Raw genomic sequence first — 22,032 nt, 5'->3', positions numbered from 1 at the left:
AAAACTTCATACAAACAATTAGAATTTTAGCCAGCTTAATATACAGGGCAAGTTCTTCCTTTATTCTATTTTTTTATTTTATTTTATTTTTTTTAATCCTCACCCAAGGACATTTTTTTTGCATTTATCTTCAGATAGAGTGGGAGGGAGAGAGAGAGAGAGAAACATCGACGTGAGAGAGACACATCAAGTGGTTGCCACCCACATAACCCCAACCAGGGCCGGGGACAAGCTGCAACCGAGGTATGTGCCCTTAGCGGGAACTGAACCCAGGACTCTGATCCACAGGTCAAAGCTCTAACCGCTGAGCCAAACTGGCCAGGGCTTTTCTATTTTTTAAATTCTGAATTTTTAATCCTTAGCAACCTTAATTTTAATGACAACCAAAACCCTAAAATTTGTGAGTAATTTTATAACCTCTAGAAATATAGGTTCTCTGGCAAATATATTTCATATTTCTTAGAAACATGTATTTCCTTCATATAGCATAGGACATCTTTATTAATAGCTATAAATATCTTTAGTTTCTCTGTATTAAAAAGCCAAAAGTAGTTAACAGAGATAGTCATGAATTATTTTTGGAAACCCCGATAAAATCCAAAACACTTAAATCAGTTTTTGTATTAAATAATCTCCTAGACCATGTAATCCTGAAAAGTATATTTCTTACTTTGTATAAACTCTCCATTAAGTCAAATAACAGAGCTCTTTTAAATAAAAGTCAATTTTAATAATTTCCTCTGGAGGTAGACAAACACACGTATAGACAGACAAAACCAGAGACCTGAAAGCTTTGTTTTAAAATTCCTTGAGTTAGCCATGTGACAGGTACGGAAAAAAACACCCATTCATTTCTATTTGTTAGTCACCTCTAGTGGCTGGCTCTGAGTCAAGGCCAAACAAGTGTAACCGAAGTTACCAAGAGAACCTCTCAAAGCGTTTTTCCCTAAGACAACCAAAAGGGGAAATCCCCAGGCTAAATGAGCTCTACAAGGACTCAGACACCAGGAAAGTCTGGGGTCCCGGGTCTAATTTTGGAGACTGCATCTCAAGGAGCTGAATTCAGGGGTCAAATTTGATTTTTCCACAGCCGGCACATTTATATATAAGACAAGGCAAATGCAAATGTGCATGTGTGCAGGCGCACACATGAACAACTACAGGACAAAGTACACGGTGGTAGAGGCTGATTCCATAACCTCTGGCCCACTGTAAACTATCAGTGACCCAGGGTTCCCTGCCACCAGACAACCAGACCAGAAGTGGTCACCTGAGGATTGCCCTGCTGGCTTTCTCAACCCTCCAGAGTTAGATGTAGGTCAGGCCCTGAATCGGAGTCCCAGAAACACTTCCTGCCCAACCAACTTGAAACCAAGTGTGCACTCAGACTGAAACTATCCTTCCAACAATCCCATACCACAAACAGGAATAGCACACTAAATAAAGTGATCAAGGGCTGGCCTACCAGCCATTCTTCCTAAGTGCTGAATATAACAGGCTCACGGGACCACTCTGCTTCGCTGTCCAGGCAGGCCAGGCACCCCTTTCGTGCTCAGCCCGCAGCGACCGTCTTCTAGGGAGCAGATCCTCTGCCCAGTGGAGATGCAGGCGAGTATGCCCCGGGCAAACTGCCGCTGCTGACTGCTTTGACAGCGTCCACGCCAGGCTGAGAGGGAGTCCCTGTCTCTTTCAGAGAGTCCCATCTGAGTTGCCACATTTGTTACTGAACTTAAGGGGTTCACCACTCTGGGTATTCTATTCAAGATGAGATGTGGTTGTTAGGTAGTTTTATTGTAGCAAGTAAAAAAGAGGGATTCACAACCAACGTTCTGTCTCCCAGAAAGGAAGTGTAGCCATTGCTATAGACTATTTGGTCAATTACATATTGATTTCTTCTTTGCATGGGGTTGGGTTCTGGTTCCAGGTCATGCTCATGCGATTACAACTACATCTGCAAAATACTGTGCTACATTTTAACATTGAATTTTTAACAAGAATAGCATTTAATAGGAACCATCAGACCTTGAGACCCTTGCCCTATCTAACATTTCCTGTGCTTTATCTCGTCACATGGCCTTTACATATGCTATGTATTGCCTACTCTGTTAGGCAATCTTTGGAAGTGAGGACCAATGGTAAATAAAACACAGTTCTTGCTGTCAGAATTTCAAGTCCCACAAGTGAGTCTGTCTAAGGAGAATACCTGTATGGATTTAAAATATAAAATCTGGCCCAGCCAGTGTGGCTCAGTAGTTGAGCATTGACCCATGCACCAAGAGGTCACTGATTTGATTCTTGGTAAGGGCATGTGCCCAGGTTGTGGGCCAACTCCCCAGTGGGGGGCATGCAGGAGGTAGCCAATCGATGTTCTCTCTCATCGATATTTCTCTCTTCCACTCTTCCTTTCTCTCTAAAATCAATAAAAATAAATAAATAAATTAATTAAAGTATAAAATCTGTTTTAAAATGACCTGAATTATACCCTGGTTTCCCCCGGGTCCTGGGGGTTTCATGCTCGAGTTTGCATGTGAGAAGAACAGTGTACTAAGATGGGTTCACCATGGGAAGATCCTTTGCACTAGTCTACATTAGTGCAAAGAAAGACACAAATGGCTCCCAGTGGCATCGTGCACGGTGTCTTTCTTACCTTTTGGGTTTACATTTAAAGTTACTCATTCTGTGAAGATTTCATTAGCACCTGTCAGACACTAGGATTATAATTTTGTTATTATCACCATCCTCTCTTTGTCATCATCACTACTTATTTGACCCCAGTAGGTATTTAGCCTGTATTCAGATCATTCTGTAAGCTTATCTTGAGTGTCTAATCAGGCAAACTTAATCAGGGTTCTACTAACTTCTATACCATGTGTCCCCAGTAGTACTAATTATGTCCCACCCTTTGGTCCAAGTGGTGTGGCTCAGTGGATTGAGCGTTGTCCCATGGACTGAGAGGTCCCAGTTCGATTCCCGGTCAGGGCACATGCCCGGGTTGTGGACTTGGACCCCAGTGGGGGGGAGTGCAGGAAGCAGCCGATCAATGTATTTCACTCACATTGATACTTCTATCTCTCCTTTCCTCTCTCTCTAAAAAAATCACTAAAAACATTTTTTAAAAAAAAACATATTTAAAAAAAAATACCACCTTTGGGAAATTTGAGAAAATAGTCACTCAAGCCATTTTGTTATGTGGTTCAGATGAGGAACTTGGTTCAGTGCCAGGCAGTGTACTTAGCACTGGGATACATGGGTGCTGTGGCAGCTTTGGTCCCATGCAACAGCCTGCCTTTCTGTGGAAGGCAGGTAATCAAGCCCCAACAGCAGGGGGTGAGTTTTACCAGGGAACAGGGCACGGCAGCAGGGAGGATCACGTGGTCTGGAGGTCATGGAATGCCTTCCTCAGGAAGATCTATTTAATCTGCTCTAGGGGTCATGGCGTTCCTTCCAGAATCTGTTTAAAGGTGTATCCTTATTGGAAGCCTGGAACTCCTTTAGGGATTTGTTCACAAAGATTAGAACTATTTTACAGTCATGGAATGAAAAGTGTGGATGTTGAGTTCCAAGCTAGCGTCTTATGCTGGCTTGGGTAAGATCATCTTTTAAAAAAATATTGAAAATAAAAATAGTTTAAATGTATTAAAAAAGTTATACACTTAATGGGAACATAATAATTTTAAGTGATGTATATTTTTTTCAGTGAAGGAATATACCCAGAATAGATAAACTTGCGGTTTCAAACAGATCATTAATAAAGTCTTCTGTTTTTGGTGACAATTGTCCTAATATCATTAAACAAGATAAATGTTGAGTTAGGTTTAATGCATTATTAAAACAATAACTCAGTAAAAGGAAGTTTGCTGTTTATGTATGTACTCACTGGGGCTTTTTACCTCAATATTTTAATTTAATTTTTTGCATTTTGGCATTTTAGTGAGGTCCTGAGAAGGTTCTTTTGGTCCGTACCTTCACCCTGGATTGTCCTGGATTATTTCACCAATTTATTTGATGATAATTTAGGAAACTAAATCTAGGGCATTTTTGATGGTTGGCCAATGACTAGGAGACTTAAGAAAATTAAAACTTTGCCTGACAGATTCTACTTTGCCAACCTCTATCCCCCGAAGTTTATCTTGTTTATCTCTCTTCCAGTGTATGAGTCAGGTTTTTAATCACCATTTAGTAGTTTTGATTGTCTTTGCTAGACAGAAGGGTTACTTTGTTCATAGTTTCCAAGTCACTTTAGATACTTTCATTAAAAATTAATTAACTAAACTTGCCCGGCCAGTGTGGCTCGTGGTTAAGTGTCAACCCATGCACCAAGAGGTCATCAGTTTGATTCCCGGTCAGGGCACATGCCCAGGTTGTGGGCCAAATCCCCTGGGGGTGGGGCATGCAGCAGGTGGCCAATCAATGTTCTCTCTCATGGATGTTTCTATCTCTTCCTCTCCTTTTCTCTCTTTAAAAAAAAAAAATCAATAAAGAAAAAATAAATAAAAAGAACATTAATTAACTAAACTAATGAGTAATGGTGAGTTCTTGTTGCTTTTTATTATTTCCAGATCTCTTTCTTAACAATCTTATTGTTGGTTTTGAAAATGAAATTTGCCATTTGCAAAACATCTTAGACACCTTTTTAACACGATGAACACTTAGGCACTGAAAACAGACTTTGGCTTTGTTGAAGTCAGCGCTAGTGTCTCATTAATCCTTCCATCTCTCCAATATACCTAGCTGAGTGTCTTGCATGTAAGAGACATTTACCTATTGATGAAAGATGGAATGGTTGAGAGCCTCCAGCGTCTGATGCATGTTAAATCTTAATTGCATCACACTGGTTCCCTGGCTGCTGATTGGATTTATTGTGGCTGAGTTTAGCTTCAAGACTGTATGCTTTAAGAAAGCAGAGATCATGTCTTTTTGGTTTTGTTATTCACCATTCTATCCCTAGCACTTAAATGAACACTGTGTCAGGCACAGAGTAAATATTTATCAAGCGAATGAATGAAATTCCAAGAACATCACCTTTTATTTGTCATTAGGTTTTCTATTAGTGAGAGATGGAACTGGAACCTGAAAGGAGTAATGGAAAATGGTTAAATACTCTATGGAATATAAATGACTTAACATACTATAGATATAAGTATTAATTTTGAGAAACAAGATTCTTCTCTTCAACACATGTGTTAGCAACAGTCAACAATTGTTTTCTATAGTTCTCTTTAAATTTAAAATGCTAGTTTGCCCTCCAGGTTTAGTGTCCTTTGTTGTTGTTAGTTTATTATGGTAGATTTCTTGATAAGCTTATATTTAGCGTGTGACTTTGTAACTTCCAGAAGAGAAGAACTTTACAGTTGAGATGGTACTTTTGGAACCTTAAAATAGAGCACTGTTTAGAGAGGCATTCAGAGTTCTGTTAATGCCATTCACTTAAACCTTCTGTTATATAAGCCGATTTGTATTATTTTACAAAATGTTCTCACCAGTTGATTTTCCAGCATAAGCTGGGTGGAATCCTGGGGACTGTTGGGTTGGGTCAGGGCGCATTGAGGAGATTCAGATTTGCATCAGGAGGAACTTGTGTCCAAACATTTGTCCTTGGTCCAGTGTTTCTGTTGAAAGCTGAACCTTGCCTCGGTGCTATAGGCTTACATTTTTGTTTATGCTACATGCATCTGTCCTGTTGCCATGCCCATCATTTATTTGCTCTGTGGTTTTGGAAATGACCTGCCTACAAAGTGACCATGCCTTCCTTTATGTTAAAGAACTGCCATATGGATAAGTGGCAGTTGAGACCTTTACAGCTGATAGAAACCAAATAGAAAACTCAGTTTGAAGGATCAAATTAGGTTGCATCTGGTCTGAGGAGATTTGTCGCCAGTGCCGAGTGTTTTCATAACTGTTTGTGGTCAGAAAATTCAGAGGTCTGATTTCTGCATTAGCCCCAAGTCTGCCCTTGGGCACCTTCGTTTAGTGAGTGGATCATTGAAGGCTGAACCCCAAGGGCCAGCATTTCTCCAATAATAATATAAAGTGGGCTGATGTGGCACCCTCTACTCACTCTGATGAATTGGGCGTGATTCAAGTCTCAAGGCTGTACTCATATGTATTCTCTATCTGTGTATGGCGTCCATTATCTCACTGTGTTCCAGCTTGCCATATTTTGAAAACAGAGATGGAAAATTTTGCTGATGAATTTATTTTTTCTTCTGTCAGCATGAACGTTCTGCATTTTTTTTGCTTGAGAATAGCACCCAGCAAACAAATGCCAACATTACAGCTTATGTGGACTCCAGCCTGTTGTCATGTCAGTCTTGTTATTTAGGTAAATAGTGTGCGATTTTTTGCCGAATCAGCAGCCAATATGCTGCGAGCGATTTCTGTTTTAGTCACAGTATTGGCTGGTAACCCTATTAATGAGACAGTAATTGGGAAATCGTGGTCATTGTTCTCATAAAACATGGTCCTTGTATTGGAGCCAGCCAGGCAGAGGAGTTGCCTATGCAAACTCAAAGGCAGCGAAGGCCGAGTGGCCAGTGTGCCCAGCTTTTAAATTCATCAGACCCCTGCTGCTTAAGTTGCCCCAGCTGTTAATGCTGGAACCATTACAGTAATGGACTCAGCAAATGAAGGAGAACGAAGACACGCACACTTTATTACCAGAGGGGCAATTTTCTCTTCATCTGTAATAGCAGCCGTGCCTCATATTGATCAGACCATCAAGATACTAATCCTCTGTAAAATTACTTGTTATAACTGAAAATGTGTTCATCCAAATCAGTCTGTGTCCTGACTGTCTACTGACTATTGAATACAGACTATTAGATGGTTTATTTTTCATGATTTAAAGCCTCTGCCCTGAAAATGGGTGGCGTTTCCCTCGCAACACTGGGTGCTTAATCTCAGCTGTAGCCCAGGGTTGTCTTTTTGTTTTAAACAGAACATCACCCACTTAATTAAGGAGTGAGTGTCTGTCTTGCTGTCTGAGTTATGCTGGTGTTTTATGTGCCTCTGGATTTATTAAGCATCTTGTTTTACATTCAGTCTGTGGTTCGTGCTGTAAATAAAAATAGGCCCTTCTTGCCTGTATTAGAAATTTGCAGGTAGCAAATGTCAATATGTCCCAGGGATGTAAGGTTCTTTGATTTATATTTCAGGCACCAGGTTGTGCTTTGTCGATTAAACCCATAGGCAGGATGCATCCTGGTGTCTTCTGCGCAGCAGATGGGTTTTTGCATCATTGTCTGAGAAAGTTTATGGTTATTTCTGCATCCTTGGTTCAGTAGATTGCTTTTCAGACAATGAGGCATATCTACTCCGCCCCGCCTCCCTGTGTTTTGTGAGAAATGACTGCAGCTACATGTTATTATAATTATAAGACCTGTTAAGACCTGAGTTCTATCTTCCTTAATATTTAGAATTTTAGGAACTATTCCTTAAAATTTCCATTTTTCTTCATTGTAGTCTCCACATACATTATATGTTTATTTGTACACATGCATTATATGTTTATTTGTACACAGGTAGATGCCCTCTTGGCAACTTATGTATTTTTTTATTCTAATATGTCATCATTGTTTAAAGCATTTGTGTGGCATTCTCTGTAGAGTTTATTTAGCAATAATTAGTCCTCTGTGTGCCAGGAATTGTTGTGTGGGCTGGACACTTAAGGATCAATAAGATACTATCTTTGCCATGAGGACTTCAGCTCAGGAGGAAGGTAGGCATGCAATCAAATAATTACAAGAATGCAGTACGGTAAATGTTAAAAGCCACTTGTGAGTGTAGCTCCTGGGAACCGATGCCACTTATAGGCACAGTAGTGAAATCAGGTCCTCGATTTTTCTTGCCTTATTACCAAAAGCAGAATTGTGCAATTTAATCACACTTTCAGACTTGCATGTGAATGATTCCTGTTTGAAAGATTCTCATTTTTTCCTTACGGGAGGCTTGTTTACTGCCCCCTGGAGACAAAGTAAAGATTTCTAAAAATGTTTTGATCAGTGACCACATCTTTGGGTATGTATCGAGTTTCCCATGGAGACTACTTTGAAGGAAGGAGATAGTGCTTATTTGATTGTTTATGTTCTGGATTTGTAGTATAATCAGTTTTGTGTTAGAGTACTGTTCATCAGGAGAGACAGTAGCCTGTCCTAGGTAAGAGTATGGATTTTGGAGCCAGGCTGCCTTGTTCCCCTCCCTTGTCAGCTCCCTTATTTACTGGCTAAGAGACCTTATGCAAGTCACCTAATGTTCTTGAGCCTCCATCTTCATTTGTAAAATAAGGATAGTAGTTGTGAGGATTAAGTGATTTAATTTACATAAAGCAATTAGAATAGTAAAGTAATTAATTCTCATTAAGAATTATTCTAATATTAAGAATATTAAGTAATATTCTAGTATTAAGTATAATGATACTTGTTGGCATATATAAATGCTCTATAGCCATTAGCTACTATTATTACCATGGATGTGATATGATTATAGGTAATGAAATTATTTTCACATGTGACTTATGAAAGGCAACTTTGTAAATGTATGACCACAATGGGTATGGCATGGCATATATGACAGTGAAGAATTTCTTATTTAAAATATTTTTTTCTATTCTATAATGATTTTTTATTTTAGAAATATTTAAAAATACAGAAAAATACCAAACAGGAGGCAAAAGGTCTCCTGTAATCCTCCAAGGACAACATTGTGCTACTTTAGTATACATACTGGTATATTTTTTAGAATATTATTATGATGCCTATTATATGTACAAATATATAGTATGATTCCAACTTCATCTAAAATATATTTGATACATATTTATATAAGATATATTTTAAACATTGTGTACTTTGCTCTTTATAGTGAATTTTTTAATGTCATTACAATTATAAAGTATTTCACCATTTAGATATTTTTTTTCTGCTGTTATAAATGATCCTTCAGTGACCATTCTTGCGCATTAATCTCTGTGCAAATCTCTAGTAGTTTCCATAGTGTCAGTTAAAAGAAGGCGGATTGTTGGGTTCACATTTGTAAAGACTTGGTTTGCACTGTCACATGTCACCCAGAGAGGTGATGCCAGTTTCCACTCTAACAAGCAGAATGCATATTCTGAATGTATCTTCTTTTGCTTTGGGAGTCATCATAACATTAAAATATTTGCCAATATGGGAGAGATGAAGTAGGAGCTCATTGTTGAATGCATTTGTAATTTATTTATTAAATATATGGTTGAATTCCCTCCTACCATGTTTATTGGCCAAATATAGTTCTACTATATTTGTGATTGGTTTATTTGTATAGCCTTTGTTCATTTTGCTAATGTATGTTTATCTTTTCTTGTTGATTTGTAAGAACACTTCACAGATTAGGGATATTATTATTTGTTAATCATGTGATGGAAATACTTTTCCTAGTTTGTTTATTGCTTGCCTTTTAGTTTTGTATTTTGTTATTCAAAAGTTTTTCTTTATGTCTATAGAGGGAAAATTTTCCCACCTACATATCCGATTCATGGTCACCTGTATGTCCTTTCAGTTATTTTATGTTTTAATTTTTTTCATATAATTCTTATAATGTATCTAGAGTTTAGTTGGTGTATGATATGGAGTAGTTATCTTTTTCTTCCCAAGTGATTAACTAGTTATCCCCACTGTATTTATTGTCTAATTTGAATGCTCAGATCTGCTTTCTATTCTGTTCTTTTGTTTTGTTTTTGTTAATTCTCACCCGATGGTATTCTCTGTTGATTTTTAGATAGAATGGAACGGGGGGGGGGGGGGGGGGAGGAGAGAAAGAGAAAGAAACCAATGTGACAGAGATACATCAGTTAGTTGCCTCCTGCACAACCCCAACCAGGGCTGGGGATTGAATCTGCAACCCAGGTACGTACCCTTGACCAGGAATCTATCCCGAAATCCTTTAGTCCACAGGCCTGCTCTAACTGCTGAGCTAAACTGATCAGGGCTTGTCTGTTATTCTTTTTTTTTTTCTTTATTGATTTTGGAGAGAGAGGAAGGGAGAGGGAGAGAGAGAGATGGAAACATCAATGAGAGAGAACATCGATTGGCCGCCTCCTGCCTGCCCCTACTGGGGATGCGGCCCACAACCTGGGTATGTGCCCTGACCCGGTCAAACCAGCAACCTCTTGGTGCAGGGTCGACGCTCAACCACTGAGCCACACTGGCTGGGCTTGTCTGTTATTCTTGACACACCATTCTAATTATTAGAGTTTTATGATACCTTTTGGTATCTAGCAATACAAGCCCTCGTGATTATTATCATTTTTTTTACAAGTTCCTTGGTTTTTCTCTTGCATTGAGAAGACAACTTAATTTTTTTCCAGGTAAACTTAAAAAAAATAATCACTTTTCACAGTCTGAGTATATTCCACCAACCCTTTGGTATTTTGTTATTGCACTACATGTATAACTTAACAGGGAAAGAACTGAAGTATTTATTGTAAATAATTTTTCTCATTCAATAATGTTATCTTCATATTTATTTGTGCTTTTTTCTATGACCAGGAAATTTTGTAATTTTATTCAGTTACTATTTATTACCTTTTGAGTTTATTCTTGGGTATTTTACATATTTACTATTAAAAAGGGAATACTGTTAAATTCTATTTTTTTAAGTGCTACATGGAAAAACTTTGTATGTATGTTATTTTTTGTAATTGACCACGATATAGAATGCATCCTTATCATTCTAATACTTTTTGATTGATTTTCTTAGGTTTTCCTAGGTATATGCTAGGTAGGTAATTTAATCATTTGCAGGTATAATGCGGTCTTTTCTCTTTCAGTAACTATGTTGTCCTCTCCTTTTTCCCCCCTGTGTTATTACATTGTCTAAAATCTCTAGTGGTCCCTGGCCAGTTTTGCTCAGCAGTTAGAGCATCGGCCTGTGGTCCAGAGAGACCCGGGTTCGGTTCCCGCTAAGGGCATGTACCTCAGTTGCAGTTTGTCCCCGGCCCTGGTTGGTCGTGCGGGTGGCAGCCACTCGATGTGTCCCTTTCTTCACGTCGATGTTTCTCTCCCTCCCTCCCTCCCTCCATCCCTCCCACTCTATCTGAACAAAAAATGGAAAAAAAATGTCCTCGGATGAGGATAAAAAAATAATAAAATAAAATAAAATAAAATCTCTAGTGGTGATATCAGGTAGTCATGTCTTTAATAGTTATGCTTTGCAATTCTAGTATTAGGTATGATAGTTGTTGGCAATACTTTTTTATTCTTAATTTACTTTTCTTTCTAGAAACCGAGGTTGAATTTTTATTGTCGTTGTTTTTATTAATCCTCACCTGAGGATATTTTTTTCCATTGATTTTTTTTCAGAGCGTGGAAGGGAGGGGGAGGGGAGAGAAAGAGAGAGAGAAACATCAATGTGTAAGAGACACATTGATTGGTTGCCTTCTGCATGAGCCCCAACAGGGAATGGGGATGGAACCTGAAACCCAGATATGTGCCCTTGACCAGGAATTGAGCCTGTGACCCTTTGGTACTCTGGCCAATGCTCTAACTACTGCGCACGCTGGCCAGGGCTTTATTGAATTTTTTTGACATGTATTTAGATGGTTATGTCTAACTTCTGATCGAATATAATCCATTAATATCGTTTCTAATGTTGATTCCTTGGGATAAATCCTACTTTGTCACATTATATTGGCCTTTTAACAAAGGACCGAATTCAGCCTTTTTGCATTTCAGATAGGAAAGTAAGATGGATCTATAGCAGTGATTATCAAAGAAGCTGGTGGGTAGTGCCCCCAGAAGGTATATCAGACTCTTTAGTGAGTCATATTTAGTACATATGCTGTGGTCACAATTCAGACTGCAGTTAGACCTTAATAAAGCTCTTTCGGCAGATGAGGATAAGCTAACAGGAGAGGGAGGTAAAATGGGTAAAAATATTGAGAACTATTTCTTTTTGTTCTCTTTTGTCAGATTTTGATATCCTAGTTGAGCCTGTGTCATAAAATGAATCTCACCATTTTCTTCCTTTTGTACTTGAGACCACTTACAGAACGTCAGGACTATTTGTCCGTCAGAAGTTTGAACTAAATTCCTTGGAAAACTCTTCATGTGATGTTAGGGAAGATATTTTTTAGATAAGTTTTCCCATATCTTTTCTTGTTATTGTTTTATTTCATTTTCTTATTCTTGAGTAAATTTTGATCTGTAACTTTTCTCAGAAATTGAGGTTTCAAATTCATTGGCACAGCATTGAACGTAATGTTCTCTGGTTTACTAAGATAGAGTTTTATAATTTAAAAAATTCCATATTCGTTTTTTATATCTCCTTTCTAATTATAGCTATCTATATTCATGTATTCTATTCAAGCATTGATTATATTTGCCTGTGTGTTCTGTCTATTCATTTTTTGAAAACTAGCTGTTAAATTTGTTTATGCTAATTCATTAATTTCTATGTTTGTCTTTATTGTTTCTTTTTGCTTTGCTTAAACTTCTTTAGTTTTTACTTTACTAAATTATTGAGATGAATACTTAATTCATTTATTTTCATTCTTTTTAAATATGGAAAGTATTGTAAAATTGTAAAAATGGTATTTTCTTGTGTGTTCCTGTAGCAATTTGTGCATGTGTTTGTAGGACTTATCACTCGGTATTGTAATGCTTTTTTTGTTAATGTCTTTCTCCCCTCCTTAGTTATGCTGACTATTTATCTTTTTTTTTTTTTTTTTAATCCTCACCCGAGGATATTTTTCCATTTCTGAACAGATAGAGTGGGAGGGAGAGAGAGGAAGGAAGAGAGAGACAGAAACATCGACGTGAAGGGACACATCGAGTGGCTGCCACCCGCACGACCAACCAGGGCCGGGGACAAACTGCAACCGAGGTACATGCCCTTAGCGGGAACCGAACCCGGGTCTCTCCGGACCGCAGGTGGACGCTCCAACCGCTGAGCCAAACCGGCCAGGGCTGCTGACTATTTATCTTTATACTACAGTGTATATTGAGTCTTGAACACAATAGGCACTAGACAACTTTTCTTGAATGAATATCAGCCCCACCCATCACACCCACACCCAGCCACCCACCCACCCAGCCATCCTACATAGGAATTAACCAAGTCTAAAATGTTTCACTGTGCTGTGTAGACTTCTATGCCCTTTAAAAAATTATTATTATAGTTGGCATACAGTATTAGTTTCAGTGCACAACATAGTGATTCGACATTTATATATCTTACCATGTAATCACACTAAGTCTAGTAACCATCTGTCACCATGCAGAGTTATCATACTACTATTGACTGTATTCTGCTTCACCTTTTCACCCATCCCTCCGCTCCTCTCCCCTCTGGCAACCGACAGTTTGTTCTTTGTTTCTATGAGTCTGTCTTTGTTCTGTGTTGTTTTGTTTGTTTCTATGGCTCTTCACTAGAGATAGTAGCTGCTGTAGGGAAGGAGCCCTTCACTGTAGTTAGGAGGCTCAACTTCTTGTATTATATCTGACATTACCCAGGTCTTCCCTGATATGAGTCTCTCAATCTCTGTCTTGTCTCTTCAGCTGTAAAATGAGCATTATCATTAACTCCCCTCCCTGCTTCATCTGAGATGTCAAAAGATAATGAATGTAAAAGAATTTTGATTAATAAATATGTTATATAGATATAAATACGATATAAAATAGAAGGCTTTTACTATTGTCTTATCCATCACTCCATAGCCCCATTCCCCAATATAGAAATGATTAGAAATTATTAAGAAAGAATCTATCATCTATCTATCTATCTATCTATCTATCTATCTATATCTCTCTATATCTATATCTCTCTATTCTTTCTATCTATCTATCTATCTATCCATATCTTATATCCTCTGAAATATCTAACATAGAACTTTGTTGGCAGATATACAGTACATATTTGTTGACTGAATGCTTTCCAAGACTCACTTTTTAAATGCTCATTACCCAGGGACCCTTAACTATACTAAGGCCTATGTACCCAACCATGGAATTTCTAGTTCACTGTGAATAAAAAGCTTCTTGTTCGCTTGGGGCGTCCTAGACAGTTGCATCAGCACAGTCAGGGAAATGGGTGTGCATGGTCGAGGTCATGAACCCTTTGGTTCAATCCCATTTCCTCTGCAGAAGAAAGCTGGAGACAGACATACTCTCTTCCCAAAATACAGACTATTGATAACAAATTATAAAATTGATAAAAATTATTTTCCGTTTTCATAAGTCTCAGAGCAGACTTTTAAAAAAATTATTTGGAGGAAAAAGTATATGAGTATATTCCCTCTCGGTTACACTATAATTTCATTGTTTCCCTTGTACTGAGATTTATTTTTCGTTTTAACTTATTTTGTTTATTACTATGGAAGGGTGATATTGTATATATTACATAAGATTTTCCATAGTCTTTGGGCAGATGAATACCCATCTTTGGTCTTAGATTAACAAATTTTTTTGCTTGTTTGTTTTTAAATATATTTTTTCTTTATTGATTTTAGAGAGAGAGAAAAGGAGAGAGAGAGAGAAAAAAAACCATCAATGATTGAGAACATCGATTGGCCGCCTCCTGCATACCCCCTACACTGGGGATTGGGCCCACAACCTGGGCATGTGCCCTGGCTGAGAATTGAACTGGCGACCTTTTGGTGCATGAGATGATGCTCAACCAACTGGACCACACTGGCCAGGGCTGATTTTTTTTTTTTTTTTTTATTCTCACCCGAGGACATTTTTCCATTTTTTGTACAGATAGAGTGGGAGGGAGAGAGAGGAAGAGAGAGAGAGAGAGAGAGAAACATCAACGTGAAAGGGACACATCAAGTGGCTACCACCCGCACAACCAATCAGGGCCGGGGACAAACTGCAACCAAGGTACATGCCCTTAGCGGGAACCGAACCCAGGTCTCTCTGGACCGCAGGCCGACGCTCTAACCGCTGAGCCAAACTGACCAGGGCCAGGGCTGATTATTAACAAGTAGTTTTTAATCCAAATGCAGAGTGATGTATTTTTCTATACAATGATTAAATATTCTCTTTTAGAATAGTATTCACCAAAGGACAACATCTAACCACTGAATCTCAGTACTGTGGCTCCTCGTACAGCATGCGAGTGCCCCCCCCACCCCAATGGTTCATTGCTACTGGAAGAAGTAAAAGTAGGTATGACTTTCTGAAAACAAAGGTACCCTTTAGGCTACTTTTAAAGATTCCTATGAGGCTTTATATCTCAGATCATTGATGGGTAAATTTTGTTTGGTTGTTTTTAAACTCAAATGAGGGAGATTTAAAAAAAAAATATTTAGAGAAATAAAAGCTAATTTGATGATGTGTTTGATTGACCAGTCCCTGAGGAAATGTCTCAAGTTCCCCCTTTCATGAAGCTTTCGAGGGTTATTCCTCTCCTCTCTTTTCTTATGGACCTTATTTCTTATGTCAGAATGTATGGTGACAAAGGAGTGTGTGTATGGATCATATGAAATTTGGCATTTTATTATTGTTTATACCAATTTTACGTAATTCCCTTCTCCCTAGGGAGATTATAAGCTCCCTCTGACTGAGAACCATGTTTTAAATTTATTTTATATATCTTGCAAGGTGCTAAAGATATGGTTGACTTTTTTTTTTTAATCTTCACCTGAGGACATTTTTCTATTTATCTTCAGGTAGAGTGGGAGGGAGAGAAAGAGAGAAAGAGAGAGAGAAACATTGACGTGAGAGGGACACATTGACTGGTTGCCTCCTGCACCACCCCGACCAGGGCCGGGGACAAACCACAAAAGAGGTACGTGCCCTTGACTGAAAGTGAACCCTTGACTCATTGGTCTGAGGGCCTATGCTCTAACCGAGAGCCAAACCGGCTATGGCTGTTTTTCATTGATTTTTAGAGAGTGGGGACGGAGGGAGAGAGAAACATCAATGTGAGAGAGAAACATTTATCGGCTGCTCCCACACACGCCCTGACCCAGGGATCAAACCTGCAACCTGGCTATGTGCCCTGACTGGGAATTGAACCCACAACCTTTGGTGTAAGGGACGACACTCCACCCCACTGGGCCACCCTGGCCAGGGTGAGATATGGTTGACTCAACAAATTTCTTGGCAAATGGAAGCACATAGAGACCGAAAGTTGAGGGTTTTGCTCTTGTTCTATTTTTACAGAGCATTTGTTTATCCTCAGATCTTGATTTCCATCAACAATAGAAAGTGTTGTTTGGAAGTGTTTTGCGCAGTGCCGTACGGCAGACCATGGCGCAGGCAGCTGCACTTCTGGACCAGAAGAAAACCTTAGATGTTGGTGCTCCTTTACCTAGTACTGTGCATTTGCAAAGAGTTCCAGCGGAACCACCGAAGTGTCCCGATTCATTTTGCCGTTCCATCTGCAGCTCTTCCTCCCGTTTTTATTTAAGACTATAAAGTTACTTTAGTGTAACTGCCGCCGTCACCTTTGCCCTCAGCTAATCAAATAGTTTACCTTGAGGGAAGCATTTATCTCCCACTTTCATTATTATTATTTTTGTAGCTGTAAAGATATATATTTTATGTCTGCAAAAGGCTGTAACAGTGAAACGAGGTATTGATCCGCTGTATTTAGCAATTTCTTTCCACCTCGCCATCAATAGCATGTCAGCATCTGTCTGTACCGTGGTTGACCTCACAAATAGCTCTTTATGCTCCCATTGGATTCAAGTGATATAGTATGCTGAAAACTAAATCAATGAATGATTATAAAGTTTTCAGTATTATTTCATGACCCGGAGGCAACCGGTGCTCCTGGCACTGAACACTTCGGCGCACAATGAATATGGTAAAATGAGTGTGTCTGGCTTTTGCTGAGCTGAAAGGGAGAACGCAGGCCGCCTGCCTGGGTTAACCGAGACTTCCAGACTAATGGTCTCCAAGCACTTAGGGCCTTCAGGGAAGCATCGCCTTACAGAATCAGACACAGAGAAGAACAGTCCCTCCAATGGGCTTTATTCCCTGCCCCCACCACCATGGACACACAGCCGTGTGTCTAAAATCATTTGAGCGCTAAACGTGTGGCCTTTTGCTTTCATTTACAGAAGAAAGATAAGCAAAATTAGATGCTGTGTCATTATACCCTCGAGGACCTAACCAAAAGGCACACAGTGAGGGGAGGGAGAGCCACCTTGGTCTGGGTCTAATGGGCCACTTGGCCGCTGTCAGCACCCTGGAACAATAGCAGGATACAGTTGTTGGGGCCTCCCTCTCCAGCCCTCATCCCACTGCGAGTTCTGCTCACCTCTACTGCTCTGTGGCGTGTTGGACTAGCAGGAGCCACTAATTTGACTGCTTGTGAATGTTGCTGAATCCAGCAACAAAATTTTTTTATAATCTTGCTAAATCACATATATTTATGAAAGAGCCTTCAAGATACTGACATTTGGGCTATGTGGAAAAATGGGAGGGGGGTGGCGGCTGAATGGGGAAAATGCAGCTCAGCAGTTGTCCTCTGATCTTTTGAGGGTCTGCATCAAATGTATCTGTCTCTGAGAAAATGCCATTTTGGTGTATTACTTTGTCCCTCATCCCAGTTCAGACTTTGTCAAGGACTACTGAGGAATTCATTTATTGATTCATTCCTCAGACATTTATTGAGAATCTGTGTACTGGGTTAGAGAGAGAGAGGATATGAGGTCTAGCTCTTCCTCTTGAGTATTCATGGAAAAACTGTCATGCTCACTTTATCAAATCCACGAAGTGTCTGCCTGCCTTATCCCTGCCGGCTGCCATACCCTCCAACCCCCGTGAGATATTTGAAGAGAGAAAGTAAGGGCTGGGTTTTATGACCACAGGTTGATGTCCAGCCAACTTCTGTATGTCATCTGCATGAAAGGAGGAAGTGGGGACCCTTCATGCAAAGTCATAGAGCAGGAAGGCCTGAGGAGGGAATTTAGCCCAGTCCTCCGGATATGGGGTTTCTAACAACAGATTCAGATACGGCACCCTCTTTTTCCTATAGTCTGGACCTTGCTGATACTTTAATAATTTGAGCCTTGGGCTTTTATACTTGTCAAGTTCCTCTTGGGATCTGCTCAGGGATCTGCCTCTTCTGAATTCTTGGTTTACGTTTGTTACTCATTATGAATCTGTGACCAATTCATGAGCTACTCTGTTTGCCGCCATGTACATTATTGCTGTGAATTGCCCCTTAAGAGCACGAATGCCATCAGTTGACTTGGTGGTGCCTTAAGAAGCACTTCTTTTTATGCGCCCTGAATCAGTTCGCGTTAAACTTTGAGGTACTGCCCAGGTCTCAAGTAAAAGGCTTGAGGGAAGAAGCCCCTGTGTCTGAATTCAGTCTCTGTGATTTTTGTGTGCTGTGTATGACTGAATATGAAGTAAGGAATTTCCTCCCTAAAATGATCCCTCAGGAAAGAGAAGCCATTTCATATTCAAATTCTCATGGAGTCTCTCATATTGCAGAGTGCTCGCTTAGTGACTGGACTGTGAACACAGCGCTATTTAAGTAGCTGTCCCAATAGAATGTGGATAGGTACTTGTGGCTTCAGATATTTCACTTGATGAGAACTACACATAGTGTCTGGGCTGATGCCTGGAACTCCTGGTTCTGCCTGAAGGGGAAGGTGGACGCATGCTCACAGATGACTCACAGAACGCATGTGTGCCTCTCTGGAGCTCTTAGAAACGAGCTGTGTTCTTGTTGCCAGAGCATTGGCAATCAGCTGACCTCGGTCTGTGCAGCCTTTAATAAAGGGCTGTCTTAGCTTGTTCCTTATAGTCGATAGGTTATCTTCTCTCCGCAGACTTACTTAAGGAAGGGCCAGTGATAGTGATCAGGGCTTAACCAGTGACTTTAGTGCTGCCGTTGATGTAGACCAACACCTTTATATAAGGCTCATTTTCAAGTTCATGCCACTAAAGGCTGCCTCTGATGAAGGCTACTCATGGCTCTGTTTGTGGATAGAAAGCCCATTGTTGGTGAAAAGGGTATAAGAAGATCTGTCCAACTTAATTCTTGATCTGAGCCAGTCTCTTTTAGTGACAATTATATGGCTTCTAAATAAGAGGAGACATTTTTTGTTACTCAGTAAAGATAAAGGGGAAATTTCTTTGTCAATATATGTTAATACACACATCTGAATGGGGTCATGTAATTCCACTACATAAAAAAGGAATAAGATCTCAAACTTAGAATTATAGATGGATGTATTTGTGTCATGTGCTAAACTCTGCATCTTTTGTGAACAAATAAAAAAACTTATAAAATGTATTGATAAATCACTGTATACTTAAAATTATACTGCTTTCATGAAATAAATTATATATATAATTATATTAATATGCTGTCATAGTAATATGATAAGATGAAATTATTTCTTTTTCAGATTATTTTCTGTTGTAGACACTTATGAACTCTCCTAGAAAACAGACACCTGGGTTCTTCTGTGCCATTTTTAATTGTACGGTTTTTTAGAAACTCCCCAATGAAGAGGAAATGAATTTTGCATTTTCTTTCTCTCCTTTAGGATCTGAGAATGTGTATGTGTCTAAGGCCACATGGGTGTCTAAAAGCATAGCATGCTTAAAAGCACGGCTGAAGACTGAAGCTTAACTGTATACTTTGCATGCATTTGTGATTTGAAATAGGGAGGAAAAAGTCAAATGGAGACAGCTTGAATGGCATGCTGTCAGTTTGGAGCTTCGTGAATTGGCAATGGTCTCATTTAGGACCTTCAGACGTGTCTCTGCCCGGACAGAACGAGGACGTTTTGCATGTTTTGGAAGAGACAGCCACTCCTCACTGCTTCATGATGGGCAGTGGTGCATGACAGTTGCCCTTCATTGCTGGCTTCTTGGAGCTTAACCTCTGACCCCCCGCTTCGTCGCCGCACAGCAGTTGGAGCAGGTTGGAGATGGTGAATGACGGACATTGGCCTGCAACGTGCTTGTGGGGGTGTGCCTGTCAGAAGGAGGCTGCCGCTGGTTTCCGTCCAGGTCGGCAGCCTCTGTGCGGCAGTCCGTGTGGCTCATGGCTCAGCCTCCGAGGCGCTGCATCCAAAACCGAGGGCTGAATGTGTCTTCTATTAAAAGATAGGAAGTTTGTCCCTCTTCTTTTCTTTCTCTTGTTTCCCTTTTTTTTCTTTTTGGTTAAATATATTCAGATGACTTTCACTGGGCCAAGAGGTTGTCTGTTGCCACGGTGAGAAAAGCGAACCGCTGTCTCCCGTGGGCTGAGTTCCGAACAGCACAGTGCAGATCTGAGCGGCCTGCCAGTGACAATCACACTTGTCCTGCATCTTCGGTCAGCTCAGCACCTGGGTTAAGGGGCTGGATGCTAGCCCCGTGGCACCCAAGGTTAGCCGACAGGATGAACCGTTCACTTGGGTTTTTCCGTAATGTTGCAAAGGGATGGAGAAGTCTGTGCATGTGATTTGTGCAGCAGGAATTAAAATGTAAAGTAAACGATGAAGAGGTCATGTTTGATTATTATCTCATTTAAGACTTTTTTTCCCCTCATGGTAAAGAAACTTAAACGCAGGGAGTTTTAGTGGCTGTGATAAGTGAGTGTTAGAAACTCCAGAGGTGTCTTAGGCAATGAGTTGTTCAGAGACAGGAAAATACAGCTGTGAAAGCTATCTTTTCTCATAAATTTAAAACTCTGTATTAAAAAGCATCCTGAGCCCTGGCCGGTTTGGCTCAGCGGTTAGAGCGTCGGCCTGCGGTCTGGAGAGACCCGGGTTCGGTTCCCGCTAAGGGCATGTACTTCGGTTGCAGTTTGTCCCCGGCCCTGGTTGGTCGTGCGGGTGGCAGCCGCTCGATGTGTTCCTTTCACGCCGATGTTTCTCTCTCTCTCTGTTCCTCTCTCTCCCTCCCACTCTACCTGAACAGAAAATGGAAGAATGTCCTCGGGTGAGGATAAAAAAAAAAAAAAAAAAAAAAAAAAAAAAAAAAAAAAAAAAAAAAAAAAAAAAAAATAAAAAGCATCCTGAGCCCAGCTGGTGTGGCTCAGGGTTGAGCGTCGACCCATGCACCAAGAGGTCACTGGTTCGATTCCCGGTCAGAGCACAAGCCCAGGTTATGGGCCTGATCCCCAGTGGGGGACATGCAGGAGGCAGCCTATCAATGTTCTCTCATCGATGTTTCTATTTCTCTCTCCCTCTCCCTTCCTCTCTCACTAAAATCAATACAGAAAATTTGTTTTAAAAAAACGTATCCTGAAGGGGAGAAGGATGAAGGAAAGCCCAACAATATTCTTAAAGTATTTGAAAAGTTCTGGTAACGAAAGTTGGTTTGCTTCTACCATTGTGGAGTGGGTGGGGCGGGAACCTGGAGACCCGCATTTCAGTTTTCCTTCTGTTTCTGGCTGTGTCACTGAGGGTAAGCCCTCAGTCTGCCTTGCTTCAAACGCAGAAGTAGGGACACTGATGTGTGAGGATGAAAGGGTCGTTTTGAAAAGTGCTCACGATTGTCAGATTCTCCCTCCACCCGCGGGCAGGGTGGGGTCTCCTTGTCCTTCCCCAGCAGGAAGGGCTCCGGAGCAGTCAGGGGCGATGCTCGGCAGACAAAACACTCTAGAACACAACATAGGCCATCTTTCTGTTTCAAGTCCCCACTCCCCCACACCCCTGATTACTGATTTTAGTTAATATCACTTTTTTTTTTTTTATCCTCACCCGAGGACATTTTTTGTTCAGATAGAGTGGGAGGGAGAGAGGAAGAGAGAGAGAGAGAGAGAGAGAGAGAGAGAGAGAGAAACATTGACGTGAAAGAGACACATCGAGTGGCTGCCACCCGCATAATCCAACCAGGGCTGGGGACAAATCGCAACCGAGGCACGTGCCCTTAGCGGGAACCAAACCCGGTCTCTCCGGACCGCAGGCCGACGCTCTAATCTCTGAGCCAAGCTGGCCAGGGTGATACCACTTTTCAATCAAGCACTCACACAACTGATCCGAGTTGCCTGTGTGGGGGAGGAACAAGGCTGGACTAATAATCATATAGATATGAGACAGATTAGCAAGGGAAACTAACCCAATTTAATATATACATATGTGTGGGAAGCCCA

General features: G+C 40.4%; 1 protein-coding gene across 2 annotated transcripts in view; it reads left to right on the top strand.

The window, feature by feature from the left end:
• Positions 1 to 22,032, top strand: part of FTO (FTO alpha-ketoglutarate dependent dioxygenase) — a 335,534-nt gene that overhangs the window by 4,601 nt on the left and 308,901 nt on the right. The gene's annotated exons all lie outside the window — the stretch shown is intronic.

This window comes from Molossus molossus, unplaced genomic scaffold, assembly GCF_014108415.1.
Source record: "Molossus molossus isolate mMolMol1 unplaced genomic scaffold, mMolMol1.p scaffold_m16_p_21, whole genome shotgun sequence".
Taxonomy (NCBI): Eukaryota; Metazoa; Chordata; class Mammalia; order Chiroptera; family Molossidae; genus Molossus; species Molossus molossus.
This window is presented reverse-complemented; position numbering and strand designations above follow the sequence as displayed.